The sequence below is a fragment of the Barbus barbus genome (assembly GCF_936440315.1).
Source record: "Barbus barbus genome assembly, chromosome: 21".
NCBI classification, from domain to species: domain Eukaryota; kingdom Metazoa; phylum Chordata; class Actinopteri; order Cypriniformes; family Cyprinidae; genus Barbus; species Barbus barbus.
Genome location: NC_136749.1, coordinates 15,808,649 through 15,835,100, shown reverse-complemented (window position 1 = coordinate 15,835,100; position 26,452 = coordinate 15,808,649). Strand labels below are relative to the sequence as shown.

The following is a 26,452-nucleotide window of genomic DNA, read 5'->3' as shown; positions in this document are numbered from 1 at the left end:
GATAAATCCTGATGGCCAGCAGTGCAGATCACTGGGGCTGATAGTTCAGGCGGATTGGCCCGTTAATTGGTGCTCTGAGCCGGATCTCCACTGGGAAGAGTTGAGATCTTGAGCCGGTCTTTCACTCTTCTGCTTTGTCTGAACGGTGAGGGGATAAATTCAGGGTGGTCTGATCACGCAAGGAACAACTGAACCGTTTTTTAAGTTCCTGTTTATGTATGCTGTACCGCTGCCTTTTCTGTTATCGAAATTGTCACTGCGCTGCAAAATTAATGTTCAGAAAAATGAGAGAGAAATATCGGCACTATATAATGCATGAAAATAGTGTCCCAAATTGGGAAATGGGCTTTATCAATCATTATGCAATTTTTGCCACTTAACTAATAAGGTTATACTCATTCCATTATCATTTCTGTGCTGAGTCAACCTCTTAAATTCAGCACAAAAATCTATATTTGTTGAGCAGCGGACATCTAATGAGCATGCAAGTGGAAAGGGACCTAGAAAACGTTAAATAAATGGGTCTCTTAAAAGACTTCCCAGAAAAGCAGAGTTTGGTGACATTAAACACATTTAAAAGCACTGGTATAATCGAGCTACTACAGGTTTTTGTGTAGTTGAGCTACAAACTTCACCAGTCATGATATGATGTATAATACACATGCATTTCTATTTGAGCCCGCATAATATTATTGCTACCACAATCATCAACTCTATTACAAAACTTTTAAAACAACTGGAAACTACATGCAGCCCAGTCACAACATTTTTAGTTGACTGGTTTCTTACAGTATGTTTTTGTGTGTTTGAGGTACAGAGAGAGAAAGATGAGTGTTTGTTGTCTTATTTCAGTAGTGAATCAAGCGGACTCTACTCTGTAGGAACACTTGGCCTCTCGGAGCGCTGTGATTGGCTCAGCGGGTAGGGATGAGAGAGAGGTCAACGGAGCGTAAATGAAATAAACTCAGCTTCACATTTGAACATAGACTGTCTGTCAGGCATGCAGACACATAAACACGTTCATAACTGCGTGTTAAGTCCATGAGGCGGATAGGTTTGGAAATACAGGTTGGGTGGGGTTGGAGGTGTGGCGCCAAAAGATTGGAGGAACAAGCTCCTCACAATCCTGCTGTTAGATATCTCTAAACACTAGGGCTGGTAGCCACAAGATTATGGGTTCAAAACGCTGCAGGGCAATCTAGCCTCAGTCCTTTTTGGTCAGACAATGGATTTAATGCCAGAGTCTGGCTCAGTGAGATTTGCAGTGATCCGTGATCATCATCGCTGATCATTATTATGGTCTTGAGGGAGGTGTTTAACCACTGGTTGCTCCAGGAGGATTGTTCCTTTAATAAATATACTGTATTTTGCTTAGGATGAGCATCAGTTGATTATTAGGGCAAATGACTAAGGCTGAAGCAAACAATTATTTTTCTGTCGATTGATCTATTAATTGTTTTCTAATTAATCGATTAATAATGATAATGTACATGTGTTCCATTAAAAAAGTTTTTTTTTGTTTTTTTATCTTACCTTTTAATAAATGAACCCTTAGATATTGTTTAATTTTTTAGCAGAAAAAAACAATTAAAGAACTGCTGAACAAACTGGACAAATATAGAATAAAATTTTAATATTTGATATTTTTAGCACCATTCATCAATAATTAAAAATAACCAGTCAGTCTAAATTTAGTGTGTTTTCATCTTCTCACCAAAATGAATGGTGAAATACCACTTTAATGTGCCTCTAATATGCCTCACAAGTGGCTCCAATTTCATTTTTTGTAATAACAACTGTGAGCACCTTAGCTAATTTTTTTTTATAACAACTCTGAGCACCTGAGCTAAAATAACCAACGGCCAAGTTCAATATCTTCAATCATTACACCTTTTTAAATACACATTGTCATTGTAAACTGACTATAGACTTTTCCTGATTAAACCAGCATTGAAACTTTTTGTCACTTTTGGTTCATGCATAGTCCGGAGGGTCTTTATGAAGAGCCAATTTAGTGTGCCTTCACTAAAGTTTGAACCCGGTTCAGTCACGCTCCCTACGGCAGCAGTCAAGTAGTGTGTGCTTCCCTTCAGAAGCACAATCTTTAAACTCAGTCACCTTCAATCAATTGCAGCCTGTATTGGACTTCTCCTCCCTGGGGGGCATTTAGACAGGAGAGGAGGAATGGAGGAGAGAGAAGAGAGCTGCTGAGCAGATATAAAGAAGCAAAGTGCACCCTCTGTGAATTTGCCCCAGCTGGAGGTAAAAATCAGAGGTTAATATCTTTGGTAATGGTTTAATTTGGTTGCTCACAGCTGTAGTGGTTGTTCTGTGCCAGTAAACTAGCTTGAAATAACTTGCCCAGAAGTGTCATGCACATTCAGACTTTGATTTTTGAGCCAAGAGGATTTTATGACATTTCTTCCAAAAATGTAGTTGTATATTTGATAAGTTTCAAAATGATACTGTTGCACAATAAATTGGTAGCATATATAAGAATTGGTTGATATTTAATTGCTTTTACTCATGTAACTTATTGCTTTACATTGTTATATTGCCTTTGTTGTCTAGTAAACTATAGCAAATTGCAAAATGAATATCCTTTTTCATACAGTACATAAATGTTGTGATGCTTAAATTGACTTGTAGCATTTTAGCCTTTTTCTTTCATTTATTTAGAAAGTATCATTGTTATTTTAGTATTATTAATTAATCATATTATTATTTTCTGTTTTCATTTTAGTTTTAGTAATTATGTACTTTTGACATTTATTAGTGTTTGTTTTTTGTTTTTTTTAATATTTCTGTTTGTATTTATTTTCTTTAGTAATTATAGTACTTCCACTTAAACACATTTGTTTCCATTACTTGCGCAACATTTCTCATTTTCATTTATGCTTAAGCTCTTCAACTAGTATTTATATTATTATTCATTTTAAATTTTTTAATTTAGTTAACTGTAACACCACTGAATTGTCAAATTATAATATCATTGATTTATTGATCATCAGCAATAACATGAAAATAATTATTGGACAGTTTTGTATTCTGCCATAATATTGATATCAGTAGGTCCGATATGTAAGTTCAGTCTGTGGCAGAGAAGTGATTATGTCCTTAGATACAGGATACAGTTGTCGAGCACACTTCCCAAAGGTCTGTGTGAGCTAGATGAATGAGACAAATGTGTGCAAGAGATTTGAAACTGTAACAATGAGACTCTACTAATCTTTCAGTATGAAAGTCACGGGCCACATCCTCTACTCTTGCCTGCTGAGTTTCATTGACGTCCTCCTACTGAGCAGCACAGTGAGATGATGTAATGCTCAATCTGTCCATAAATATTGCCAGATTGAATTGATTTCGGATGGCATGATACCGTGTGGGTTTGTGTGCGGCTACAGGGTATTGCAGTGAGCACGATACACATGGCCTACAGTAAATTACCCTCTGACAGGTAATCACTACATGCACCGCAGTTCCATCTGAGCAGCTGATCACTTTATTCAAATCTCCGTGAATTGTGGCATCTATTAACTCATGTGGGTGAGAAGATGAGTTCTTAGAGACAGATAACACGAAAGGTTCAGAGCGAGACATATGTCCATATTAGGGGTGGGTGGCAGGACCACGGCACGATAAGAGTCATTTTATATCATGGTTACTGTCTATATCTTGGAAGATATTTTTCTGCAAATTATTTTTGAATATTAAATAACTATATTGTGTCCTATTATAGCCAATTTTTCTGAATATTATACCTTATATTTATTTAATTTTTGTATTTAGTATTTCATTTTTTATTTATTTAGTGTAATAATTATTATTTATTTAGTAATTTACATTTATTTGTAATTTGATGGACACAGACCAAAAGATAGGCTAAATTGCATTTTGTTATTTATTTTATTTTTGTAAGTGTTTATTGTACAGAACCTATTTTTAATCATTTTTTTTTTATTTTATTTCAACCGCAGTGATAATTGTAGATAAATTATTACACTACAACAATACAAACTTAAGCATTACGAATATTGTGGTCGTGTCAATAATATTACTTCTACATGTCAAACTTCCTTATAAGATTTCACTTAAGCATGAATAGCTAATTATGCATTCAATATTATATTTATGATATGAATATCATCTTACCTGTGCATGACAGTGGTGTAATGACATTTTGCATTTTTATTGATAAAGCTTATATTAGAGGACTAATAACCAATTAAGTAGAAAGTGTCAATATGGGTATAAAAATACTGAGCTAAATCTTAACGGTAGAAGCATTTTTGTTGCTAGGCAGTTATACTATCATGCCATTCAGCCCTAGTCCAGGTATGGTAATGGTATGGGCTTGATTGTGCTTTGACAGTCATAAAGAGTGACGGCAGCAACAGCGAATCAATAACGCCCTCAGCACAGCCCTGACAGACAGATGGCAAATTGAAGTGTAGCGTAGCTGCAAGACAAATCGACACAATCAGATCTGCAGGAGAAGAATAGCTGTTAGGAACAAATGCGCACACACATTCCAGTTGCACAGAAGATGGGCCCAAGACAAATAATGTAATTCATTCAGTGGCAGGGAGATGGAAAGCAACACGGGAGCCATGACGGGGAAACTGAGAGAAAAAGTCATTACAGAAGGGAGATGGTGGATGAGATACAGTCAATATTAAAACTATACTTTTACTCGTGCTTGGATCACACTTTCTCCTCGATCTGTCGCCCCACTGTTCCCTCTCACGATCTGCCATTAATGTTTTACAGCCAATCTGCCTGTTGGACCTAAAGCTTCTTTCCCCCGTCCCTCTCTGCTTTCTTTGTCCGAAGTGCGTCAGTTCTTTCGCCTGCTACAGTACCATTGTTTATTGTGCACTGTGGATCCATTTGATGTATATGTGAATCTGTGTGTCTCTAAGCCATTCCTGTGCCTGATTTTACTGCTGTATAGTATGCGAAAAGCAATATGCGAGTAGTATGTTCAAATTCATAGTTAAAAGTGAAAGATAGAAGAATTCAAAAAACAGACAAACATGAATCTGGCACCTTTATTACATTTTTTTTTTTTTTGTATTATGGCTGTTCACAAATTAAATGTTCAGTGAGAGGTGCTAAAATTTTAATGGTCTTGCATGTTTGACATTAACATACATCTATCGTCTCTAAGCCCTTCACTTAACCTTGCTGATAGTGTTAACCAAAGCAAACATATGGTTAAATTTTATTTTTTTTGCTTGCTTCTATGTCTTTTCATTCTTATCATGTTCAAAATGTGACTTGTGTTTAATTTATACCCAAGTGCTTTGCAACGCAAGTGCAGTGCTTTACCAGGTGAGCTACCTAGCAAGTTTACAATGTCAGAAAAGCCTAGTTAAGGGGCTGGTTATGTGATGCAAATGTCAAAATGTTTTTTTTTTTTTTTTCGTTCCATATCATATACTATGGTCATAACACTGTATTGTGCAAGGAACTGTACAAAATTTACTTACTTCATAGTCAAACTTACTTCATCATTTGCCCCTGTAATCATAAAAGCTGTGGGTGTTTTACTGCCACTCGTGTTTATTTCAGCTGGAAACTTCAGTGAATTGTATGTATAGGTATGTTTTTGGAGTTTATTCAAAAATGTAGAGGAACATTCTTCCAATGAGCCTAGGTTGTGAAACTAGCTACTGGAGTGCATTCCCAAAATGTCTGTCAAGTGAACTCACTTGCCTTAAAGGGGACTTTGAAAATACCCGGATAAACATGTGCATCCAGTGGACACTTTCTGTCTCATGAGGGCATGGGAGAGGAGAAAGTGAAGAACTGTAGTGCATATGATATCATTTGATGATGCCAAAGTGGCAGATGTAGTATGTAGTGGTTGACCAAAATGGATTTTATTGACAGACAATGCCAATGGCGTCTTAGAGAACAAGGTGGCCAATATATATGATACTAATACAGTAAATAACACATGCCGCAGTGCAATTTGTAGGTCTTGGCGATATAAAACACTAGTAGCATGCCGTACTACACACATGCAGTGCATACTTATAATAGAATGTAGTTTTTTAATAGTCAAGAAGTAAGTTCTTTCAGATTTCAGATGCAGCTCATGTTTGTCCCTTCTGCTTGTTTTGGGACAAAAAGTAAGATTTAGACAAATGAAGACATGTCCATCTCTATCTCTTTCCCTCCCTCTTTCTGTCTTGTTGGCTCTTCTGGGCCTTTCCATCCATCTTTTTCTTTCTCGTTCATGGTTGCCCACTTGTTTTCTTCCACGTTTCCCTCGATGTTTCTCATTTGTGGACTGAAAGTTGCTGTTTGAATAATCATGTTTGTACTGCTTAATGGTAGGCTCTCTCTCTTATTCTGTGATTCAGCCAGCGCTTATCTTTTATAAACATTCTGCTCGTCTCCCTATCTCCCCCCTCAGCACACACACACGCTCACACACTTTCACTTTTCAGTCCCCTTGCTTGATTTATGTTGACCCCTCAAGCTAATGAAAAATACAGAAAAACAACCACGGCACAACATTAAATCAGCCCAGACTTCAGCTGTCACGGTTGAACCACCACATTTGTTTGACTTCTTGTGTCTCGAACAGTTGATGTTAATGACAAACCTCAAGTGCTTCGCAGCTCCTCTGCTATTATATTCATCTCTGTCCGTTATCTTTGTGGAAATTGCATTGACTTCTGAAATCCATGTTACTCACAGATATTTTGATGTGGCACGTCCCCAGATGACAATTCAGCCCAGACCGTTTAGCATGGTGTTTTCGAGCTGTCATTACCAGGGCAATCCGCCGAGGTTGAGAAAAAGCTATGACAAATGAACAGTTAGGGGTCAGAGCACACTCAACTTCACAGCCCAATGACGAGCCCCTTATTCCCCCACGAGGATGAATCAGACACGCTTTGAATGAACGGAAAGCAAAGAGGGAGGGATGCGATCTGAAAAGCTTAAAATGAGATCGCAATGCTCCCTTCAAGCAGACAAAATTAAATGAAAGAGTGAGAGATTTCGTCATTATATAATCTTGGAATCCATGCGATTATAACGGCTACCGCTGAGATTTCATTTCTCTCAATTTCCCATCAGGCCCTCTCCCAATCCGTTGCATGTGTCGCACAAACAGTGATTCTTGTAATTAAAAGGCATTGCATAATTGGTATCTGTTGATGATCTGTTGAGTAGCATGTACATGTGTACTTGTAAGTCATCCCACAGGTAAAGACCTAGATCTAAGACAATCTCTTTGCGCCAATGACAGAAAGCTTCCACAAAACAAGCAAGTTCTTAGAAACATAATTTTAAATCATTTTCATGAAAAATTTAAATCTAATATAATGCAACTCTAAATAACTCTAAAAATGCAATGAGATGTAACTTTCAAGAAAAAGTAATGCATAATTTCCTTACACCTTGAAAACATTTTTTAAAACAAATAACATGAATCAATTCATTGGGTTTTTGACATCTGTCACCCTGGACTAACCTTGTTTTGTAAAAATAATCAAAGTATTATTATACAGAGTCATGAGCGGTTGCGTATATTCCTGTTTTCTCCTCTGCATGTTGGTTGCACTGCATGACTTTGATTAAAAGTATTCCCAGTGTTAATAAATAGTGAATAAGTTAAAATTTCTGAGAAATAAAATATTTAGATTTATGCCAAACTACTTTCTTTTCAAGATCTTATTTATTTTAATGAGGCTTTTTCATTATAAAATGAGGATAGTTATATCACCTTGGTCACTTTTTATCATTTATTTTTTATCTTTTTTCCTTTTCTTTTTTCCACTTTTTAAAAATATTTAAATTATTTAATATTTTTGAAATTGAAAACAGGTTCATCATAATGTTTTCAGGTGCATTCAGGTCAATTAATTTATTTTTAAATAACCGAATTAACATAATGTCAATTAGATGAATTAAAATGAATTTATTTACATATGAATAAATAAATTGTCAGTTTCCCTCCTAATACATTGCATGTGTAACTATATACACAAAAAATAGTGATTTCTGTTATTGAAAGTCAAGACTGGATACATTCCATAATGGAAATGCCTGTTGAGTAGCATATGCATATTTACATTTGCGCGTTGAGCCACTCCGCAGGTGAAGTTCATAGATCTAACAGAATCTATTAGCTCTTCAGGGTGTAAGTGTATTTGTGTACTAAAGGCTGTGAAGCGTCCTAGTGGGAGTTTACTGGCACGGTCATTTGTGTATGTGTTTGTTTTTGTTTGTACTGTATAATGAAATGGGATTTATACATTTGTAAGCCTGTTGTCTTTGATACAGTCTGTCCACAGGCACATATTTGTGTCTGATCCAAAATAAAGAGCATGCGTCTATGTAGTGTCCCCACTGGCTCGAGTAGGCGACTGCAATCCAAACAATCCAATTACCATATATATGCATTATATAAGTTAAAATGAACATATCTGGCCTGAGGATGTGTGTGAGTATCAGTTACTGTATGCAAACGAGCCGCCTATGAACTGGTTTTCTTAGTGTCACACCTTCGTCATTCCATCAGGTGGCATTGGGAAGCACACTTGTGCGAGTGCACCTGTGGCTTTGTTTGTGTTCTTTTGAACACTATAAGAAAAGATATTGAAATACTCAGCGCTGAATAGATCATTTTGCATTTCTATAGATAAAAGCAGCTTGTTTACCGAACAAATTCACCATTGAACGACAGAATCCGCACTCATTTTGAGAGCGTTGCTTGACAGAGAACTAAAGCTGAGGGCAAATTATCAGTGCGCTTCAGTCTGCGCTCTCAGCAGGGGTAGGCCTAGTCTATGCACTTTGTACAAAGCACTGCTGGAGGACGTTCAAATGTATGAGACGTGTGCGCTGGTTCTTAATATTTAATGTAAGCGTGCGTTCTGATAGCCGACCGTAATTACCGCTCTGGCTCACGCTATAACTCAGTCATCTTTCTGAGTGCCAGTGTTATTTTTAGATTTTATTAATGATAATTTCCTCCGACACAAACAGTGCCCTTTCTCCACCTCATTTCCTCTCCTCCTCCTCCTCGTTTTTTTAGCCGTTTTCTTTAAAGAGAAGTGGCGACATTATGTTCCTGGCTCTTTTCTTTGGGATTTTGAGAAGGGGGAAATTGAAGTGCTTAAATACAAACAAGAGTAAGGAGAAAAGATGGCAAGTGTGTCTGCAGTCTATTTGTCTATGGCTGTCATTCTCTTTCACTGGTACACACACAGATATACACTGACTGAGAAAGTGACAGCCTTGGAGGAGCATTAGTGGCGTGACATTTAAGACTCTGTATCTCTCTGGTCCAGTACAGCACCCTTCACTCCTGATTTCTGTCACCCTCTGTCTTGTTCTCCTTCGTTCTAGGAATCACAAATGAATTCTCTTTACTTTCTCAACTGTAAAATACACCATACAGTAAATACAGCATACAGTATAAGCTGTTCATACATGCAAACATCATTCTGTCGTATTACCATGAAGATACATTTACACATCACTTTCAAAATACCGGTACACTTCATGATGTCAGTCATCCAAAATGACCTGCAATGCACCATTTTCTTCATCTGCCTGGATGTGAAGTGCTTTAGTTTCACTATTTGTCCAATTTTTTTACTTAGGAGTGACAGGCATAAGGGGATGATCACACAGAACGTGTTTTTGCTCTTAAAAACACGAGACGGTGCCCAGTAGTGACTGCAGAGATGTAGCGCTGATGACAGGAAAAGAAAGCAGGGTCTCATGTGCAAGATGCAGAAAAAGCTGCAAAAGGCCAAAGACATCCGTCTCTAGTGCAAGTTTATGTAGAAAAACATTTAAAAAGCAGCGGAACTCACTGTTAACAGTGCAGTGTAATCGCATCGTCTCCATCAGAGTTTTGTGTTTGGCCCAAAGCAGACTAATAATATTGAAATATAGCTGCGAGCAGCGATGACGGGCCCAAGCCGTCAGCATACGCCACCCCGGTGGCATCGATAAAACGGTGCCCAGCGAGCACAAGCATCACAGTAACCCTCTGGCAGTTTGGTTTTAAGGGATACGGCAATTAAAGGGTTAATCCAAACCATCAACTCTGTGAAACACACACACACAGAACAACATATAAAACTTTAAATTCTGTGAAAATATATTTTTCATTGGTAGTTGATGTTAGTTAATGCATTTACTAATGCTAACAAATGAGAAATTATTATAGTTACCAAAGGTTTTAATGATTTATAAGCATTTTTTAATGATTTATTTTTCCATTAACTAAAATGAATAATTTTTTCTAACACAAATGAATAAAGTAAAAAATATATTGTTAATATTTAATGTTATTTGTGAATTAACCAATGTTAAAAAACAACATTATTTAACTGTTGTTAATTTACATCATTAATAAATATATACCATTTAATGTTGAAATCAATGTTTTAATGTTTAAAATCAATTCCAAAATGTGTTAATATATTAAATTTTAAAGTTTTATCTTTTGAACATGACTATTTTTCTAATATTAAAAATATTTTGTTCATTGTTAGTTCATTGTAAGTTCATACTATCAATGAAGAATTAACATGCTTTAAAAAATATATTTTTCATTGTTAGTTCATGTTAATTAATGCATTCCCTACTGTTAACAAATGAGACTCAATTATAAAGTGTTATCAAAACCTTTAATGCTTTATAAGCATTTTTTAAGGATTTTATTGAGAAGTTTAAACAGACTCTCTCTCTCTCTCTCTCTCTCTCTCTCCCCCTCCACACTCACTGAACTCACACAGTCAGTCACTCACCCAGTCACCTACCGCACACATTAGAAGCACAGTGACAGGATATCTCTGATAAGTTTTAAAATTTTCTTCTCGCCATAGTGTACTGTAAATTCATGGAATTAATCACATATCCTCAGACTGTCTTGTTCTGTGTTTTGTGTGAATTTGTGGTTTCTGCTTGGAGGTGTATGAATTTGTTTACAGCCCGTTTTGAAAAAAAAAAACACATAAAAAAAAAAAGCCGGCTTCCTGTTGGTCGTAGCTAATGTCTGTAAATTAGAAAGTTGTCTGAAAGTTGTTGAACAATTTATGTACCAAGTTTGGTGTCTGTAGCTATCATTATATATATATAATCATTAATAATTATATTCCATTTAATGTTGATCAATATTAATTCCAAAATGTGTTAATATATTATTAAATTTTAAAGTTTCTCTTTTGAACATGACTATTTTTCTAACATTAAAAATATTTTGTTCATTGTTAGTTCATTGTAAGTTCATACTATCAATGAAGAATTAACATGCTGTAAAAAATTATATTTTTCATTGTTAGTTCATGTTAATTAATGCATTCCCTACTGTTAACAAATGAGACTTAATTATAAAGTGTTATGAAAACCTTTAATGCTTTATAAGCATTTTTTAAAGATTTTAAAAAAACAGACCCTCTCTCTCTTTCTCTCTCTCACCCAGCTCCTCAATCCACACAGTCACTCACACCCCACCCCACCCCACCCCCACCCCCTCACTCAGCTGCAGGCTGACAGTGAACTCTCACTCATAGAAGCATTGTAACAACTGCCTGATAGTTTTTAAATTTTCTCCTCTGCATAGTGTATTGTAAATTCATGAAATTAATCACATATCGTCAGACTGTATTGTTCTGTGTATGTAATTTTTTATGAAGTGTTTGGAAGCTGCTCTTAAAAGATAAAAAAAAAAAAAAAATCTATTTTTTACTGTAACTTTAATAAATTGCCATTAAATCATCGTTCAAGATATCCTAAATCCGTCCGCAATTTAGCATCTTCAGTATTTTGGCATCATGAGAAAAAATGTTTGGTGTGATTTACGTGTTTCTGCTTTGAGGAGTATGAATTTGTTTACAGCCCGTTTTAAAAAAAAACCCACATTAAAATAAATATAGCCAACGTCCTGTTGGTCGTAGCTAATGACTGTAAATTAGAAAGTTGTCCGGATTAATAAGAACAATTTATGTACCGAGTTTGGTGTCTGTAGCTAAAACTAACCCCCCCATTTTTGACAAAAGGTGGCGCTATAGAGTGCCTCTTCCACGCCCGTTTATGAGCTTTTTCCAGTTTCTAACTATCATTAAAATGGATATGTGTGTTGAGTTTCATGACATTCTAAACATGTTATCTGCCTCAAAATCACCAGAAACGAATTTTCAACTTTGACACGTTGCCATGGCAACATAATTTTAGATATCAATATTCCCTTCACAGTTTTACATCGGCCGTGTTTTGACATTATTCTGGTGAAGTTTGAAGCAAATCGAGTAAAAATAAGATGCTGAATTCAAATCATTTTGAAAACGACACACTTCCTGCAGCCAGTTGGTGGCGCTATAACTTTCAGTCATAATAGTCACATCTATCCGATCGGCATCATACAACGAACAAATCTCTGAAGTTTGATCTACATCATACAATGTATGTGGACGTTATTAGGCATTTCCTGGGTCTCATTTTTCGCCATAACTTCATCGCCTCGCCACGGGCAAACCGTTCGACATATCAAAAATATCTTCGCAATTTAGCGTCCCCAATGTCTTGAGATCATGTTCACCGAGTTTGGTGGCAATCGTATGGAAATCCTCAGAGGAGTATATCAAATTCCAGAGCATGCGCTTTTTAAACAGCCCTGAATAGCCGACTTCCTGTTGGGCGGAGCCTATGACATGCTGCGCGGAAGTTGTTCAGCTCAATGAGTTCTATATGTGTACCAAGTTTCATATGAATACGTGCAAGTATGTGTGAGCTATACATCAAGCTTTCTGACAATTTTCCAGGGGGCGCCGTAGAGCCCCTGTGCCACGCCCGGGTCCCAGCCTCAGCGGCGTCCTAATGGCCGCAGGTTCCAATGTGCGTGCCAATTTTCGAGAGTTTTCGGGCACGTTAAGGCCCCCAAAAGTGCCCGGATGATTGAAATAAAAAAAAAAAAAAAAAAAAAAAAAAAAAAAAATAATAATCCTTAGAAGAACAATAGGGCCCTGCGCCTTACTGGCTTGGGCCCTAATTATATAAAAGATTAATTGTAATAAATTCTGAGATATTGTAAGAAATATTGCAACAGTTCTGTTTTGTTCTGATTATTGAGGAGGAAATGGATGCTTAAGAGAAAAATTACAGAGAGCCCCATTATATCTCCTGAGATATGCCTGAGCAATCTCTGAGCAACTGAATTTTACTCTCTTGCTTTTCTAGTGCGGGTGCAAATAAGAGATCCAGAACAGGCCTAGATCAAATACCTACAAAAAAGAAATTGTTTTAATATATTGTATGTATGCATTTATTTAGTTATAGGGATAGTTCACCCAAAAATGAATTTAATTAATTAATTACTCACCTTCATGTTGTTCCAAACCCAGAAGACCTTCTTTCATCTTCAGAACACAAATTAAGATATTTTTGATGAAATCCAAGAGCTTTCTGACCCTGCATAGACAGCAAGGGAACTACCACGTTCAAGACACAGAAAGGCAATAAGGACATCATTAAAGTAGTCCATGCGAAATCAGTGGTTCAACCTTAATTTGATGAGTTTTTGTACAAAATAATTCTTTATTCAACACTTTATTCAACAATTTATTTTCTTCCATGTCAGTCTTCAACATGCATGCACAATGCTGTAGCTTTTTACAAGCAAAGGAATGCATTCGTATGCGTCGTGGTGCTGTCGTGAACGGGCATCGAAGACTGACATGGCAGAGAAGAAAATGTTGAAAAAAGCCATTATTTTTGTTTTCTTTGTACATAAAAAGTATTCTTGTAGCTTCATAAAATGAAGTTTGAACACATGGACTATTTTAATGATTTCCTTACTACCTTTCTGGGACTTGAACATGGTAGCTGCGTCCCTGTCTATGCAGAATCAGAAAGATTTTGGATTTCATCAAAAATGTCTTAAATGTGTTTAGAAGACGAACAAAGGTCTTATGGGGTTGGAATGACATGATGGTGAGTAAATAATGACTGAGATTTGAAGGTTTTTGGTGAACTATCCCTTTAAAATCTTTATTTGTATTCATTTCTAATTGAATAATAGCATTTGGCCTACATATCCCAAAGTGTTCTTTGTATAGCAGCCTTTGAAGCGCCACTATAGCTGAACACTTTAAAACACGCCTCAGTTCTTTGTCTGCTTAAACCAAGACTTTACATGACCTGCTTTTTCTTTTATTTCAGCAGCCACCGCCCATCTGTCTGTTTAGTCTTATTTAGTCATCTCTCTCTACACTACATTTCTAAACTTTTGTATCCTTTTTTCTTCTTTCCATTCAGTCTCTTATTTTCTCTTCCCATGTGGCGGAGAGCTCAGGTAGCTTTGGGAACATTATTTGAATAAAGGTTGACCGTGAGAGCGTGAGTGAATGGAAGGAAGAGAAGGTAGATAAAGGGCAGAAATAAATGTGTGTAACTAGAGGAGAGCGAGGAGTCCCTTTTATTTCTTCCCCTCTTTCTTTCTTTCTGTCGTTCCTTCTCTCCGGAGACAGGGCTTTAGAACTCTAGAAAATCAATCACTTTACTCTTTCAGACTGCTCTTCTTTCTCCTCTTTCATCTGCCTCTCTCGCTATCTTGTTTTTTGTGTGCTTGCATCTTTCTTCTCAATACAACACTTCAACACATCTATGCTCTTTTCAAAGTGGAGTGTTTATGAAGTAAGCAACATTATAATACAGGACAAAGTGTTATATAAACCCCAGTGTTATCTGTTTCAGTAACATGGGCCGCATTCTAAATTAGACCTTTCCTTGTGGGTTTAACCAGTGTGTGGTCAAAAGTTAGTCATTAAATGGTTGACTTAACCCATCAGCGTACACTTAATCTTTTGTTTGATTTTAGGGGTTAATTTAACCCCAGGCTTTGTTCGTCAAAAAACTCCCTGCATGTTGCCCGAGGGCAGAGTTCTCCGCTTAGACACTTAGCGGAGAACATGAGACATTAAACATGCTGCATGCTTGAACAGCTAAGGCTTATTATAATATAATCATTCATGTTTAAATGTTGCGGGTTGGTAAGATATTTATTTATTTTTACTTTTGTTTTAAGAATATTATGCTCACTAAGGTTGCATATTCCAAAAATGTAGAAAATATTATTTAAAATGGATTTATTCAATTTGTTCCTGTGATGGAAAAACTGAATTTTCAGCAGCCATTACTTCAGTCTTCTGTGTCACATGATCCTTCAGAAATCACCCTAATATACTGATTGGGTGCTCAAGAAATATTATCATTGTTGAAAACTGCTCAATATTTTTGTGGGCACCATGATACTTTTTTTTTATTTTTGGAAAGGATTTATGTGGCCTTTGACTACTATGGCTCTTAGTGGTAGGAAAAAAAATGATTATAAGAAACTATTATTTTGATATTTTACCTCATAATACTGTATCACCTATTCTCATGGCAGCAATCAATATTTTTAGATAAACATTTGACATATTTTGGGGGTATTAAGGATTTTAAACTTCAATACAGCACATCACAATTAAATTAGTGCCCATATATTGCCAATAATCGCCACCCCTAATGAGCTCTTTACTGCACTTTTTCATCTCATGGTTCGGTTCTGAAAGGTCTGTTGTACAGTAGCTTGTCAAGTGTTGATATATTGTGTAATGAGTATGTTATAGAGTCCATATGCTGAGGAATGCGTTATGCTGTTTTGCCTTGAACTTTACCATATTGGGTGTCTTGCATTTCTATTTTTAGCATTTTAGTCTATATACATGTACTTTTTCTTTATGCTCTTTCTCTCTCAACATTGGTTTTCTGTTACCATAGCACTGTTGAAGAAATAGCATACATTTCTTTCTTTCAAGTTCAGCTGTTTTTCTGAATCCTTCTTCTCCCTGTCACTCTACACCTCACTGCCTTGTTCCCGTTGCTATTATTTTCTCATCATGTGATGTTGTTCTTCTCCATACTATCATCTGGCTCTCTTCAACAGTGACTGTTCAGTGGTTTCCCTCTCCATCTGTGTAATCTCTCATTCTTGTTTCCACCATTTATCTTCCTTCTTTCATCATTCTTCTCTCACGATCTTCTGGACCTCTTTCTCTCTCTCCATACATCATGATATGTCCCAGTTCTGACGGGGACCCTTGAGGGCCAGTTCCTTAATGAATGTGAGTGCCACATGAATATTTCATGCGCCTTGTTCCTGTTTACTTAATGACAGCGCTAATTCAAAGGCCCATCGATTAAAATTTCATTTGATTTTGTTAGATGTTTTCTTGTTTTGCTTATTTGCTCAAGATAGGGTTTGTTTGTCTGCTTAAGCAGCATGTTTATGAGAGAGCGAGTGAAAGATTGCGAGGAGCAGATACTGTATTTCAACTTTGATGCATGCATGGTGTTGTGCGAATGTTTGTGTATTAGTTTAGTGATAGTTTATTGTACAGTATTTCAGCTTGTTCTCATTTTTCTGTTGTTTTTTTCCTTGTCTGTTTTCTCTCACAGTTCTTCTCTCCAGAGACACAAATACATCGCTGCAACATTTCCTTTATCAGAGAGACTGAGAGAGCGAGCTCAGACGCACCTCAGCACCACTGATCAGCTTGTTCTCTGACACACTCTTTATTTTCCTCCAAGATCTTTCATTCCCCTTCTTGCCTCTTAGAGTCTTGTTTTTGCTGTCTCTCGGTTTTTGATTTACTTGCTTTCTTGTGGTCAGCGGCTGGTAGTTGTAACCCTGTCTGTCTAGCCTCTTCAGAAGGTTTTGAAGCAGCTATTTGTGCGCCGTGCATCCACCTAGAGTGACTGTGCTTGTTCTTTAAAGACAACAGCTGAATCTGATTCAGCTGTCCTCTGTGTTTTCGTTCGTCTTTGATTCCAAGCCTCTATTTCCATCTGTCCTCCATTGATCTCTGAATCTGTGTTTTTTCCTCCTCTCTGATCCCATCCTCCTTCTATCATTTACAACATACATATCTCTTGCCTTAACATATTCTACCTGCAGTCATTCCTTCAGATATTCCCTCATTTCTCACTCCATCCCAGCTCTGTGTCCCCTGATAGCCTCAACATGTAAAAATGAAAGCAAGAGAAGTTAGAAAAAAGGAAAGACATCTCTCCCTCCTCATTTCTTGCATTCTGCGTAGCTGGGAGGACAGTTTTGTAGCATTTCTTATAAAAAAATGACAGGGTAAGGATTTCAAAGGATTGTTCTCTTATAAGTGAAAATGCTGTTATTTACTCCTCTTCACACTGTTCTAAAATCGTATGTCCGTCTGTCTGTTTGTCTGCTGCTGAGTGCGAAGGTGAAATTTTGATGAATGTTGTGGTCGCTCTCTTCCATGCATTAGTTAAATATTCTTTTTGGTGAATGAGTATTTTAAGTGTCTTAAAAGTGGCCCATATTGCTAATACGCTATATTCCAAGTCACACTATAGCTTTGCTTGATGAACAGACCATAATTTAAATCATTATTCAATGATAACTTTCCTTGTGACACCCAGATTGAGTCAGTCCATTTGATTTGTGAATGAATCTTTCAGACTCAGATTTGTGAACTGTATCAAGTGATTCATTCAAATGATGGCTCAAATGATTAACAAATCACATGCTACGGATTTCATGAACTCTAATGAACATGTGAAAGTGAGCTGCGGAGATTTTTGGTGAATAACGACCCAATAAAGGGTGGAATGCAAAGAACAGACTTTGAAACACTTGGCGTCACACACTTGCTGACTTTGTAAATGGTTACAGAGAAAAACTGGGCATCAAACATTAAACAACAGAGGATCACACGCTATCGGACTTTCAAGTCATTCCACAATAGTCACAACTAACACATCAAACACAAACATGCGTCTCGTTGCTAGAAGATGCATGACAAATAAATAAAAAAAAAGTTTGATATTATCGGACTGGACGGAATCAGTCTGAAGCTAAAAAACATCTGTGTCTGAGTCTGTGCCCGTCATACACGCTCAGAAAAAAAGGTACAAAAGCTGTGGCTGTGTCAGTACCTTTTCAAGAGGTGCTAATATGTACCATTTGAGTACTAAAATGAACACTTTAGGTACTAATATGTACCTTTAAGGTACCAATATGCACCCTTTAGGGGTAAATAAGGCACAGATGTGTGCCATTTGAAAGGATACCGCTCCAGTGACAGCTTTTGTACCTTTTAGTACACAGTGTGATTTGCTGTGAAATCTGTCAACTACAAAACTCTCAGAAAACTAGCTTTGAAAATCGGTGCAAAAGTCATATGTATTCATACAGCCTTTAGATTTTGGCCTATTTGTCAAACAAATCTGTCATATGGGTTCAGAAGAGTTGTAAAATAGTTTTCAAATTGTACTGACTGCTTATGGGACTCTTTATGGTGCTTTCCTGTCCTTTTGAAGCCCGAAAGGTTAAGTAGCCATTCTTTGCAATTGCATGGAAACGGTGGCAAAATGTTTCTCTTTGTGTTCCATAGAAGAAATGAACGACATGAGGGTGTGCAAATGATGACAGAAATTTCATTTTCAGGTGAATTATTCCTTTAAGGGAGTGTGAGAAAGTGATTTGAAGACTTGTCAGGCAGTACTTTGCTGTAGAGAGGAACGGACAGAGAGCAGAGAGATGAGAGGGTGTCACACTCACTTCACTCAAAAGCAATTGATGGTCGTTTACCTGCTAACAACCCCAATGAAGCATTCCCTGTCCCTCGCTTCCTCTCATCTCTCTCTCTCTTTTTCTTTCAGTTTCTGTCCATCCATCCATCCGCTCACTCTGTCCCTCAAGACTAAAGTTAGTCCTCGCAATATTTTATCATCTCTCCATCTGTCTCTCTCGCTGAATTTATTTGCCTTTGCGTCATATCGACTCTAAATTGAATTCTTTTCTTTTGGCCCATCCTATCTCCGCCTGAAGTGTTTTTATGCTGTCAGTGCTTTTCCTTCAGAGTATGTTGTGAATGAAAGTAGCATGAAAATGAAGGGCGTGTGTGTTTGTAGATGTGTGTGTGAGCGATAACAGTCGACACAACCATTTACATGAAGCTGTTCTGAAGTTCAGAGAACTTTGAAGCCCAAGACTGACTCTAGAGCACTACTCGCACTCAACCCTCAGTGTGTGTGCGTAGTAGGAGAGCTGGTAATACGTGAGACCATGCTGCGTTAGTGTCACATTGGTGAGCAGTTTGTTGCCAAGCAACTCTGCTGTGTACTGTCTTGAATATACCGCTTACTTTTGTATATATGCCTGCTGAAATGACCAGGATTTACTCACACCATTTACATTTACTCGAAAATAGTTTCTTTATTATGTTGAACACATAAGAAAATACTTTAAAGAATTTTGAAGAACCAAACAATTGTTGGTCCCCATTGACTTCCATAGTAGGGAAAGAAATACTATGGAAGTCAATGGGGACCATCAACTGTTTGATTACAGCATTCTTCAAAATATCTTCTTTTATGTTCAGCAGAAGAAAGGTTTGGTTTGGAACGACATGAGGGTGAGTAAAGGGTGACAAAAATGTCATTTTTGGGTGAACTATCGCTTTAACCACACAGATTGCTGGTAAACTACTTTACAAGCCAAGCAATTAGCTAAATTTGTTTTTGCAGCCCCATAATTAGGGATGGATATTGATACAGATTTCTTAATACAATTTAATTCTGAATCATAAGCACTTGATTCTGCTAAATTCGGTTTCATAATGATATATTTCAGTTATGTCCATTTTACTTAAATATGAAAGGCATTCTCTCTCCTCTTAATGACGTACATTTGTTTCAGAGTGATTCAAGGCAGTGACTCATCTTTTTGAACTATTCATAAATAGAAGTGGCTCATAAGTGCAATTCTTTTTGGAAATCGGGCTACACTAGTCATTGTTGTATTTGCGTGCAGTTGAGAACAACTCAATACCTCAATACTAACAAGGTTCCTCTAATTATTTGTGGTATACTGTGTTGTATTGTGTCAATGCAAGAACACACACATACACACACACACACACACACACACACATTTTAGTAAATAATATCAATAATGTTCTGTAACTTAAGTTACCAAAAAGGAATGTGTTTCTATGTCCATGTGTGATGAACACAAGTAGAAGCTTCACAGGAGAGAAAAGCCTTTTTTGGCCCTTGTCAGTATGTTGTCCCCTCAGGGCTTTTGTTTGAGGATTGGTTCTGACACACTAACATTCAAACACACAACCACATACACACAAACATGGTGTCGGTCAGTTAGACTTCAATCCCTTTTATCCTCACAGACACCTCTCAGACACACACACAAAAAACAAGAGTAATTTCTATAAAAAGATTTCCTCACCAAGAGAGTGAGTGAGAGAGAGACTGAAAGACTAAAGATGTAATTGGGCTTGTTGCTGGCTGCTTGTGATGCAGGATCATATAAAGCTGAAATCCAGGTCCATTAGAGCTCAGTTTAAGCTTCTTAATCCAACCGGTTCCAGTACTGCTCATCTATTAGCACTTCAAGCATCATAATTAGAGCTGCTCGCTGGGCCTGGATATGTGGACTTGCGCCCTGCTTTTTCTCACACATACTCCACCGTTTGCCATCTCTTTAGAGTCTCGGGTTCTCAGACAGTGACATTTGGGTTCTCTTGGGTTACATTTAAGCCTTTGGAGAAAATGCTCAAGTCATACACAGTAGTAATCAATAGTCAGTCAGTAGTATGACATCTCCCATAATAATGTGCCAAATGTTGTGGCCATTGCAAGACATGTAATACATTAAAACAGGCATCTTCAAACTGAGATTAGGGAACCGCTGGAGGTGTTCGCTCGAAAAGAAAGTGAAATATTTACACAAATGTTCATTTCATACATTTTTACATTCTATCAGGGTTTTTTTTTTTGATGACAGCCATGTTTATTAGATGTAATATAAAATAATTGTAATTCATTTCTGTGATATGGCAAAGCTGGATTTTCAGCAGCCATAACTCCAGTGTTCAGTGTCATGTGATCCTTCAGAAATCATTCTAATATGCTGATCTGCTGCTCATAGAACACTTCTTATGATCAATGTTGAAAAATTATTAAAAATATACATATTGTCAAATGAATAATGAATGTTTAAAGAATTTTTTAATCATTTAAAATGGCAATTCTTATATATAGGGTTCCGTAAAGTTTTAAAACCACTTTTTTAAAGTATTAATTTGGAAAATGGTTTTGTATAACCTTGGTAAAGCCCCCATGAAAGTCCCTGAAGCAGTATCTGCACTGCAGTAACTGCAGTAAATGCAAAACCGGTGTATAGAAGCAATGAATAGACTTTAAAAAAAAAAAAAAAAATGTATTTCTTTTTTAAATATTGCAACTATTTTTAGACTTTCTGCTTAGTGATATTGTTTTGATATTGCGTACTTTTTTGGTACATAAGAAAAGTAATTTGTGTGATGTAAAAGCTCAAAGCTTCCATTGCTTTGATACAAGCTCCAGTAATAACAGAAGTTTTTACATTAGAAACACATTATCTAACCAAGCCAAAGCCATCAGGGTATTTAGAATGATGAGTGTCTTGCACCTGCAGTAACTCATTTCTTTTTGGCACTGCACAAATTGCAAAAGCAGATTTGGCCCCTGTGGCTAAAAAACACTAAATATCGATGTGCTCTTGCTGCTGAAACTCTTTGCACTCTGTTAAATAGGCGAGCAGACATGTGATTCAATGTGATGATTTGTCCTCTACACCTCACTGGAGCGCTTTCTGAAAGGCAGAATCCTACAGCTGCTCTGGATTAAACATGTATTTAGCAGATAGATTGATGCCTGCGATGCTGTGATACACCAGAGCAACGGTCTCCTCGGCACTGAGGCCCACCCAACTTGTCTACAGATGGGATAACTGGTTTGGATGGCAGCGGTTTCCGGGGAGGTCCCTCTTTGATCTGCTTCCCCGGGCTTTTGATTTCAGGCCAGGCGAGTCTGAACTACCTGGCACCAGCAACAGCGCTGAGATCTCTCGGATCTTTTGTACCACCGTTGTTATCGGTGTTTGATTTTTCCGTAAGTATCCACCTGTGTTGTTGTAAACAAAGCGGTTATAATAATGGCAGTCTGTGAATTGTTTAAATTAGCATTTTCTTATCTTTAAATATGCTTCTGCTTTCATATTTTGAGAATGAATTTGAAATCCATCCAGCGGATGTTTCCGTGACAATCTGAGGGGAAAAAGATGTGGAAAAGTAGTGTGGAAAAGTGTTTTTAGGTTCAAACCAGGACAATATCAGCAGATGTTCTGGCACGATTAAAGCCTTGTGGAATAGGAACTAATTTCATTCTGGTGAGTAATTTGAGTCCACACTGAACCATATCCTTGTTAAAAAAGTGAACGTGGAGCTATCACCTCGTAAAATTACTAGAACAAGGTTGGCAAAACAGGCAAATAATTGAACATGCTTGTTCAAATTAAAACAAAGAGCTGGTCTGTAACTGCTGGAGTTTTGTTGTATGAAAATCAGGCTTGTATAACAGGTTGTTCTGGCTTTAAAACAGTATTGATGAGCCACATTTAAACCACAAAAGCAAATATCTGCCTGCACATTAATTAATTCGCTGTATAGTATATATTGAACTTTAGCATGTGTTTTCTTTATTTGGCCTGAACAGTCTATAGTTAATGAGATAATGAGCTGGGTACCAGGTGGAAATGTGTATTCAGATTATTATGATTATTGAACTTTGCGATATTTTAACATATCCCTGTGAACACAGTAGGGTTTTAGAGGTGTTATACTTGGTCACTTCATGTGTCTCGATCAGCTGGTTCATTTTTGTCTTGTTGCATCTCAAACCGTTTGCTCATTTGAGTGATTTGATTGATATTTATATCAATTAAGCCTACATCTTGGAGCCTGTTTACACTGGGTCTTATTTGATGTGTTTGTATACAATATTTTGAAGACTTGACAAACGTTGTTAGAGTTTTTAAAGATTCACTTGAAAGGGTTAGTTCATGTAAAAATGAAAATTGTCATAAATTGCTCATCCTCATTTGTTCCTGTGTATAATTGACCTTGCGTTTACCATATTCGGTGTGCTCAGTTTATGTGAGTTGGTGAAAGTTTATATGTGAATATAAGCCTGAATTAAATCTGTTCAATATAAAAGTTTCTTTTCAGAAGACTTGGGATAAAATGCTCGATTGACATGGATTTCTTTAACCTCTTTTCTTTTTGGAGCATCAGAGTTTTGGGTGAACGGATTTCCAATGGATAGACAGAAATCTCTCAGGTTTCATTAAAATATCTTCAGCAGATGAATGAAAGTAATGGGTTTGTAAGAGTTAGATAACAGTTATGGCACTGATACTGTACATCATGGATCTCTACATTGCATTGTGCCTAATAGCACCCCCTACAGTCACTATAACAGCTTTTTAAGGTCGAAATGACCTCACAACTGAATAAAACTTTTATTGATTATACATAACTGTGAATGGAGAATTATGTCAGTAATGGTTATAGATGTTCGTTTAAATCTTCTCTGACAATGAAGTGTATGAATCTTTACTAGCGCATTGTGGTCTATTTCACAGATGGCCAATCACAGATATTCTCACCTTAGCTTTCACTGGTAATGCATTTAAAGAGAGCTGTGCTGAATTCAGATTTTTTACAGTTTTTCCTCATGGCACACTGAAAAATAGACTGGCAAAGGCCTCCATCTATTCATCTATCTATAAATCTCTTTATCACTGTCTGGCCCTTTCTGTCTGTCTGTATCACTTATGATAAAAATCTTTAATTAATCTACGCGGGCGCTGCTGAAGACCTCACGCGTCTGTCTCCGCTTGGCCCAATAGTTTCTGTTTTACCATTCTTAAGACGTCAGTCCTTTCCGTCATCATTGGCCTGGAGTGAAACAGTGTTTCTTTTGTCTGGACATGCGTAAAGGTCTTTTGTATGTTCTGACCGTCCACTCCAGACAGTGACAACAGTGGTGACCTCACATAAGGCCAAGATGTCTCATTGTTCCCTCGCTCTCTTGTTCGATCCTGAACGGCGATGACGACTCTCTCCATCTTTTCCTATCTCCCTTCGTCTGTGTGAAGTGTGTCCATGTGTGTGCTGATCACAGTTCGGTGGTTGTAGCAGAAGTTTGTGTGTGTGTGAGAGAGAGAGATTTAAAGATTAATGTGTTTCTGTGCTGTGGTCAGTGTCATTGTCCCAACAGTAACGGCTAAAGGCAGTCAAGCACACTCTAAATGAAACAAGCTTGTTTTGCGTTACCCTCTGGAGAGAGAAGCATGTGTGTGTGTGTATCATCCGCAGGGCCTGGCAGCAATATCAGAATGAAAATGGCAGAAAGAGCAAAGGCAAGTGAGTGAGTCAGTAAGTTGAAGGGCATGAGTGTTTGTTTGTTGGACTGGGACAGGCTCTTGTCTAGGTTTTTCTCTAGACTTACCCAGAGTGCAGAAGTGAGGGTAGCTTGTTTTAGAGAGGCTGAACGGTAGACACTGTGTTGTTTGAAATAAACATGATGAATGCAGAAGTGAAAGAGGCTCATTAGCAGTTTATCTTGTGATTTTTCTTTGTAAGAGGCAGTTGATTTGGTATTATTTATATATTATTATTTATAAATTGTGAATTAGGTTTTTATATTTTCATTTTAATTGGTTTAATTTTTAGTAATTTTGTTGTGTTTTTGTCATTTATTAGTTACTGCATTGAAAACATTTTGGCATTTTTGGAGCTTATGGTGTGCCGACTTTTGTTTGTTTTTTTAGTTACTGGAATTTGTTACTTTAGTTCATTTCTACAGTAGTTGTCCATTTGTGCTTTAACTTAAACATTTCAATTTTTTTATATATTAAAACATTAAAATATATTTCTTTTATTTAAGCTTTATAGCTTTATTTCAAATATGTATTTAAATAAAAAATAGTTTGAATTTTAGTTTTACTTAACAATAAAAACCCTGGTCAGAGGAGTGACGTGAACGGCTAAAAATGGCTAAAACCAGCCAAAGATTGTTTTCTGGTCTAATCTGGTTTTTGATTGGTGCCCAAAAGACCTTTAAAATCAATAAACCTGACTGGGTAAGACTAGCAGACCTGCCTGGTTTATTCTGCTTTTACAGTTGGAGAAACATGAAACATAATCACTTTTGTCTTGTGGAGTTTGAAAATGTTTTACATTTTCTTTCAGATGTGTTGTGTTTGAAGGTGGATGAGAGCTTGAAGGGGTTTGTTTGCTTCTCTCTCTTTATCTCTCAAGGCAGAACAGGGCTAGTTGTATGATTAGATGACATTGTGATGATGGCCACTAATTTAAATGAGAATTGTCATGAGAACAGGGCCAGTCATGCATGTGTATGTCTGTATACTACGAAACAAACAAAAAAAAACCAGCAGATTTCCAACACCACAAATTCCACGTCAAAATATTGAATTATCTCTCATATTTATGCATATTTCCTGTTCTGATGACATCACTTAGTCTATGTGGGCTAGTGAATAATGTTTACAGAATAGCTATTTGCGCATTACTTTAGCAAATTCCTATTTGGTGTGCCTTTATTTTGGTATTTAACAGCCTCTTTTCACAGTATAATCACTTCTCAATAAGATCAAGTCCCGATCTACGTTTTTTCTCTGACTGAATATTCTGTTTCTCTTAGATATACATCAAATCATGCAAAGTAAAATGTGTAGCAAATGTCACATTTGGCATTAATATTCAGAAAGTTAAATCTTACATGCTATCAATCTCTATATACAGGCAGAGAGACAGAAAGTATGAGAGAGAAAGTATGTCTGAAAGAGCATGACATCACGCACGTAAGACCTCATGAAGGATGTGAAAATCATTAGAGCACTGAAAGAGAGCAATAAAAAGAGCAAATTACTTTATGTCAGCTATTTTATGTTGGAGGAACGAGGGAGAGAGGGATTCAGCCATAAAAAGTGAATGAGAGATAGAGCTGCAAGGGATGAAAGAATGTATAGAAAGGAAGGGATGAACGACAGGGAAAGAGAGAGAGAAGGATTGAAGTCAAACTGCACATTTAATCTTCACCACTCTCTGGCATGCTGTAAATCAACCACAAAACACTGTTACTAGAGCTTGACCAGCCACACATATGCATAGAAAGCTACTGCACAGAGACTCACACACACACACACACACACAGTGCTTCTGTGATATACAATGCCAGGAAGGGCTACAATATAGTGCCACAGTACTGTGTTTTATGGGCATAGTTCCATGGTAATACTGCCCCCCCTCCCCCCTGTTTTTTGCTGGTGTACTGCATATGCATGTTAAATCAGATGCAAGATGGTATTGGTTTGGACACAGTTTTATATAAAATTATATATACAGGGGTGCACATAAGTTTTTCGGTCTGGTTCCCATGACAGCCTGAAGATTTGGTTTGGTGTTCATACTGCCCATGAAATATATCTATAAAAAAACGAAATAATTAATAATAGGAATAATAGTGTTAT

General features: G+C 37.0%; 1 protein-coding gene across 3 annotated transcripts in view; it reads left to right on the top strand.

Annotated features, from left to right (window-relative positions):
• The window catches only part of cadm4 (cell adhesion molecule 4), a 132,771-nt gene that overhangs the window by 31,314 nt on the left and 75,005 nt on the right, over window positions 1-26,452 (top strand). Inside the window, exon 1 of one of the 3 annotated variants that reach the window (XM_079445381.1) lies at window positions 21,909-22,008. The exons of the other annotated variants lie outside the window; for them this stretch is intronic. The gene's annotated coding sequence lies outside the window, so the exon portion shown is untranslated. Of the gene's footprint in view, window positions 1-21,908; window positions 22,009-26,452 lie in introns of those variants that run through there. 3 annotated transcript variants of the gene reach the window in all.